Here is a 7,419-nt window from a genome sequence, read left to right on the forward strand (position 1 = left end):
AAAACCTCTGGGTTGCAACAAAATCAATTCTAAGAAGGAAATTTATATCTCTATGAACATACATCAAGAAAATGGAAAGATCACAAGCTACAGCCTAACAAATTACCTAAGGGAGCTGGAAAGACAAAATCACCAAAACCCTAACTGCAGCAGAACAATCCACATCATCAAAGTAAAAGCCCAAGTACAGGACATAGAAGACAAAAAATATCATTGAAAAACCAACAAAACAAAAAGCTGGTTCTTTGAAAGAAAAGAGAAGATTGATGGATCCCTAGCCTGAATGGCCAAGAATAAGCCCAAATAAACATAATCAGAAATGCAAAAGATCAAATCACAACTTACATCAAAGTAATACAAAAGGTTGTCAAAGATTACTATGCACAACTTTAAGGAAAAAAGATTGATAAGCTAAATGAAATGGAGGAATTTCTGACATCACACAGCCTCCCAAGGTTAAAACAAGAAGACATTGAAACACTAAATAGACCAATAACAACCCTGGAAATTGAGTCTGTCATAAGAAAACTACATACAAAAGATGTGCCCCGGACCTGATGGTTTTCTAGAAGAATTCTACAACACATACAAAGAGCCAATACCAATCCTATTGAAGGTATTCCAAGCAAATGAGAAGGAAGGAATTATCTCCAAATTATTTTATGAAGCTAAAATCACACTGATACCTAAACTGGGTAAAGATCCAACAACAAAAAAAAGATAACTATGGGCCAATATCCCTAATGAACATAGATGCAAAAAATCTCAACAAGATTCTAGTAAATCAGATGAAACAACACATCTCAAAAATCATCCATCATAACCAAGTAGGCTTCACCTACTGCATGCAGGGCTGTTTCAACATCTGCAAGACCATAAATGTAATTAAATACATCAACAGATATAGAAACAAGAACCAAATAATTTTATCATTAGAAGCAGAAAAGTTTTTGATAAAATCCAACATCTCTTCCTGGAAAAACCCTCAAACACTTAGACATAGAAGGAGCACAACTCAAAATAGTAAGCACCATCTACAATAAACCCACAGCCTAGCATATTGTTAAATGGACAGAAACTAGAAATATTTCCCCTGAAAACTGGAACAAGAGAAGGCTGCCACTCTAACCCCTCTTGTTCAACATTGTGTTGGAAGCCCTAGCTAGAGCAAATAGACAAGAGAAGGAAATCAGGGGTATCCAAATATGAAAAGAAGTTATGTTTTCCCACTTTGGGGCTGATATGATGCTATACCTTGAAAACCCAAGAAAATCTGTCAAAAACCTACTAGTATTTATAAAGGACTTTGGCAAAGTCTCAGGGTACAAAATAAGGGTTCAAAAGACAGTTGTGTTATACACCAACAAGCAGACAGAGATCCAAATAGAAAGCACAATCCCATTCACAATAGCCACAAAAAAAATGAAATACCTTGGCATCATCCTAACCAGAGATGTGAAAGTCTTTTACAATAAAAATTACAAAACACTGCTCAAAGAAACTCAAGAAGGCACAAACAAATGGAAAAATATTCTATGCTCATGGATAGGAAGAATCACCATTGTTAAGATGTCCATCCTACCAAAGACAATCTACAGATTCATTGCAATAGCCATTAAATGCCCAACATCATTCTTCTCAGACCTGGAAATGACAATACAGAAGTTTACATGGAAACACAAATGACCACAAATAATCAAAACAATCCTCAGCAAAGGAAACAAAGCAGGAGATATCACATTTCCAGTTTTTAAATTTTACTATAAGGCTACAATAATCAAAACAGTCTTATATCGGTACAAGAATAGACATATGGATCAATGGAACAGGATAAACATTCTGGAAGCAAAACCTCAATTTCTCATCTTCCACAAAACCTCCAACCATGACCACTCAGAAGAGGAGAACCTATTTAATAAATGGTGCTGGGAAAACTGGCTGACCACATGCAAAAGTTTGAAACAGCACTCCTACCTATCACCATATGTAAAAATTACATCTAAATGATCAAAAACCTAAACATAAAACCTAAAACTATAAGAACCTTAGAAAATGTTGGAGACATCCTTATGGAAGTTGGAACTGGCAACCTATTCCTGATAAAAACCCCATGTGCTTATGCCCTAAGGGATAAGATAGACAAGTAGGACGTCGTCAAACTGAAAAACTTCTTCAATGCAAAAGAAACCATCAAGAGAGCAGGGAGGCAGCTCACAGAATGGGAAAAAATATTTGCCAACTGAATATCTGACAAAGGCCTAACATCCAGGATCTACAATGAACTCAAATATGCCTAAAGGAAAAAAACAAACAGCCCCGTTAAAAAATGAGCAAAAGACATGAATAGACACTTATCAAAAGAAGATATATGGGCAGCCAACAGACACGTGAAAAAGTACTCAGCCTCTTTAATCATCAAAGGAATGCAAATCAAAACCATATTGAAGCACGCATGCACAGTGTCCAGCTTCCTTAGTGTGCCTGCACGGTGGCTGTGCCTCCCCCACCCCTCTTGCAACTGCCACCACTGCAGTCATTGCTGCACTGATGGTGAGTGTCCACGCCTCAGAGTTACTGACTTATTCTTGAGTCTCCTCTACTATCATCTGTCCTCATGGATGAACTTCAGGATGTTCAGCTCACAGAGATCAAATCACTTCTCAATGATCAGAATGGTACTTCGGGAATTTTGACTGCCAGAAATATGACTTAGAAGCAACTCACAATGTGGTTCACATCACTATACAAGGCTTACTGAAGGAAAGCAGACTAGTTATACTAACATATGACATCGATCTCAACCATAAATCCTGTTTCAGTGCATTCTTTAATTTTGAGGAACTGACTGAGACACTCCTTCTGGTTCTTACCTGCCTAAGCCTAAAAAGCATCATTAGGATTGGAGTTGGAGCTGGAGCTTATGTCCTCAGCAAAATTGCACTTAATCATCCAGAGCATGTGGAAGGCCTTGTGCTCATTAACGCTGACTCTTGTGCCAAAGACTGGATTGACTGGGCAGTTTCCAAACTCTCAGGTCTGAAAACCAATGTTGTGGACATTATTTTGGCACATCACTTTGGACAGGAAGAGTTGCAGGTCTACTTGGACCTGATTCAATCTACAGACTGCTTATCACCCAAGATGTCAACCAAGAAAACCTACAGCTTTTCTTGGTTTCCTCTAATGGATATGGACACCTGGAGATTGAAAGGCCCACACTGGGCCAAAATGATATAAAATTAAAAACATTAGTGTACTCTACTTTCCTGGTGATAGAGGACAATTCACCTGCAGTAGAGGCTGTGGTTAAATGCAATTTCTGCCTGAACCCAATAAATACAATTTTGCTAAAGATGACAGACTGTGGGAGATAGCCCCAAGTAGGTCAGCCTGAGAAGCTCACCAAGGCCTTCAAGTACTTTTTGCAGGCAATGGGCTACATACCATCTGCCAGTATGACCCAGCTCACCCTGTCACATACCCACTCAACCTCGAGAAACATCGGCTCTGGAGAAATTCCCTTCAGCTAGTCTGTCACCAGAAATCAGTTAGATGGAACTCAAGAATCCTGAGTCCCCTGATGTCCTGGACAGAAACCAGACCATGGAGATGTCCTGCTAAGTGGATATTCCTTCCCTGGACCATGCAAGTCCATCCTTCTTCAAATGACCACTTCAAAATAAAACATTTCATCCGGTAAGCTGGCCTCTACTATCTTTAACTCATACATGGCTGCTGAACCTCACTCTAGTAGCCTGGATTTATCATTCTGTCTGCCTGCCCACTCCCTTTTTTTATATGCCAAGAACCATCCATGCCATTACTGTAGCATGCCGGCATCTTAGTTGATCTGAGCTCCATATCTTCTCTTGCAAGCTTTTTCCTGTACTCCCCCAACTCTGTATCAGATAAGATTCTTTATTCCAAGTGTGTGTGTGTGCAAGCACATGTGTCTGTGTTTGTGTGTGCATAGATCTGCGATTTTAGACAAGCTTCCTTGTAGTGTTTCCACAAAAAAAAAGGGACGTCTTTGCAAAAAATAACAAATAAACCCATAATGATATTTCACCTAACCCCAGTAAGAATGACCATCATTAATAAAGCAAACAAGGGCAGATGCTGGCAAGATGTGGAGGAAAAGGAATGCTTATACACTGCTGGTGGGAATGCAAACTAGTGCAACCTCTTTGGAAACCAGTGTGGTGATTTCTAAAAAAACTAGACATTGACCTTCCATATGATCCAGCAATCTCCCTGTTGGGAATATACCTGGAGGAACTCAAACCATTCTACAAAAAAGACACCTGCACATGCATGTTTATTGCAGCAGTATTCACAATAGCAAAAAAAGAAAACATGGAACCAACCATACTGTCCATCAAAACTGGACTGGATAAAATAAATGTGGTACATATTCACAACGGAATATTAACAGCCATAAAGAAGGACAAACATATGGAATTTACGGCAACATGAATTGATTTAGAGTCTATCATACTCAATGATCTATCACAGAAACAAAGAACATAGTACCACATGTTCTCATTCATAAGCAGACCCTGAACATTTACCATAATACTATAAGATATAGATTGACAGTAGCAGGATACTGCTGGGGCTGGAATGGGGGGGTACACAACATCAATAAGGGTGCCTGATCTCATATCAGGCCAAGTGAAGACCAAAGTGAGGCCCAAACTTTCCCAATATGGTGACTACTTGTATATATAATCCTGAATTGTAGACCACATCTTTAAAATTAAAAAAAGTAAAATAAAAAAGAAATTAATTAATAATTTAAAAAAACATATAAAGAAAATACCAAAACACAGAAGAGTCAGTGATGTGAATATGGAGATTGAAGAGATTCAGCTACACACCAAGAAACTTCAGTAATTTCTGAAAACCAACAGAAGCTAGGAATGGACTATTTGCTAAAGCCCTGGAGTGAGTGCAAGTTTGCTGTTTTTTTGAGACTTCTGCTTTCCAGAACTGTGAGATAATACATTTTTATTGTTTTAAATTACCAAATGTGTGGTAATTTGTTATGGCAACTATAGGAACTAATGCAAGAACCCAAAACATGTTATAAACCCACCTATTAAAATAATAATAATTTTAACAATTATTAGAGATATGGAAATAACCACAGACAATATTGTCAAGATTTTCAAATACCATTTTTAAGAACCATTACAATTATTTCAACTGAAAAATGCAAATAACTTCAACAACAACAGCAAAAGACTTATAAGTTCACATAGAAAGCCTAGATGTAAAATAGCTCCAAATTTGGTTAATTCATATATTTAATGATGACATCATAAACTAAGGGGCTTTTCATCTTTTTACTTTGTCATCAATAGTATTTTAGCTTACCTAATCTCATAGTCACAAGACTAGGGTCACAATTTCAATTTCCACAAACATATATAATCATATAAAGCAAAAGTGTATGAGCTCTTTATTCCATGTTCTTTTTAAAAGCAAAGAACCTTTCCAGAAGCTTCTCAGAAGATTTTCCTTTATTGTCTAGAACTGACTTAGCCAATGCCCTAATGACTAATTTCCGGTAAGAAGAATGATTGTAATATGATTTATACTAATGTAACGGTAATTTTGGTAATTTTGAGTGAAATAGGGGATGCCCAGAATGCTGGCAAAATATTTGTGTAAAAGTGTGTTTTCATATGAGATCAGTCTTTGTGTTGCCAAACTGAGTAAAACAGATGTATCTATCCAACTTGAATGAACATCATTCACTACACTGAAGATCTAAATAGAACAAAAAGTTTTAGAAAAGTTGAATTCACTCTCTCTCCTAGTTCTGAGACATAACTTCTGCCTTTGGACATTGGTCCTTCCGGTTCTCAGGCTTTTATATTCACACTAAGACTTACACCATCAGCCTCACCAATTGTCAGGCCTTTGGACTCAAACTGAATTACACCACAGGATTTCTTTTTTCTCCAGTTTGTAAATGGCAAACTGTGGGACTTCTCAATCTCCATAATCATGTGAGCCAATTACTAAAATAAACTATCCTGCCCCAACTCTCTCTCTCTCTCTTTCTCCCTCTCTCTATAAATAGATACAGATATAGATATAGATATATTATTATAAGATTGTGTGTGTGTGTGTGTGTGTCTTATTGCTTCTGTTTTTCTGGAGAACCATGACTAATACTACTAATCAATATTTACTGAATAAACATTGACCCAAAATTGGGATTCTGTGAACACACAAAAAAAGGGGAAATTGGATACTGAGTAGACAACCAACTGAACCAGCTGCCCTGTTTAAATAGAAAGAAAGAAAGAAAGAAAGAGAGAGAGAAAGAAAGAGCAAGAGAGCGAGAGAAAGAAAAGAGAGTAAGAAAGAGAAGGAAGGAAGAAACCTAATAATGACAGAAATTGGGAGTGATATTTAATAAGAACTAAATGATTCTCTGTTTCAAAATATTAGAGTTTTACAGAACATATGGATTAAAATAGACCTTAAACTTGGTCTACCCAATTAGTTCCCAAACCTAACTGGTCAATAGTATTATTCATGGAGGGTATGAAAAATAGCAGTTTTCAGAGACTTCCTCTATATAACCTGATCAAAATCTCCAGAAGTGGGTACAGAGGATCTCTGTTTTTAAACTTCATAAATGCTTCTGTTCATCAAGTTTGATAGCAATGACATGTATCATTCTCTAGTTCTTTTCAAAGATTTAGAGAGTGAGTGGTCCATGTATTCTCAGGATGTTAAAACAAAATATGTTGAATGTTGGCTCAGGCTGAGTATAGATCAAAGTTCAAAAGCCTGGGAAAAGGAAAAAATCTGAACTAAAGTTTCTTTTTTTGTTGTTTTCCATTTATTTATTTATTTATTTTTATTTTTTTAATTAAAAATTGTGGGGTACAATTCAGGGCTAGGTATACACATATTCACCATGTAGGCATACCTCTTCCTACCTCTGCATCCCCCACCCCCCTACCCTCAGTTTCCTGCCACTTTCAATCCTTTTCTTATAGTAATACAATAGTTGTTCAGGGTCCATTTATGAGTGAGAACATGTGATATTCAGTTCTTAGCTTCTGTAAGATATCAATCAGTATTATAAACTCTAATTCCATCCAGGATGCTGTGAAGTTCATGATTTTGTTCTTCTTTATGACTGTGAATATTCCATTGTGTATATGTACCATTTTTTAATACGGTCCTCTTTTGGTGATCAGCTAGGTTTGTTCCATGTTCTTGCTATTGTGAGCAATGCTGCGATAAAAATACATGTGCAAGTATCATTTATATAGAGTGAGTTCTTCTGGGTATATTCCCAGTAGGGGGATAGTGGGGTCATAGGAAAGGTCAATTTTTAGAACTTTTAGGAATCGCCACACTGATTTCCACAGATGCTGCTGTAGTTTGCAC

General features: G+C 37.0%; 1 pseudogene; it reads left to right on the forward strand.

Moving 5' to 3' along the window:
* The first annotated feature begins 2,614 nt into the window (after positions 1-2,614).
* Positions 2,615-3,621, forward strand: LOC103265012 (annotated as a pseudogene).
* Positions 3,622-7,419: the final 3,798 nt, after the last annotated feature.

Source organism: Carlito syrichta, unplaced genomic scaffold, assembly GCF_000164805.1.
Source record: "Carlito syrichta isolate Samal-C Ts95f unplaced genomic scaffold, Tarsius_syrichta-2.0.1 Scaffold305800, whole genome shotgun sequence".
Lineage (NCBI taxonomy): Eukaryota > Metazoa > Chordata > Mammalia > Primates > Tarsiidae > Carlito > Carlito syrichta.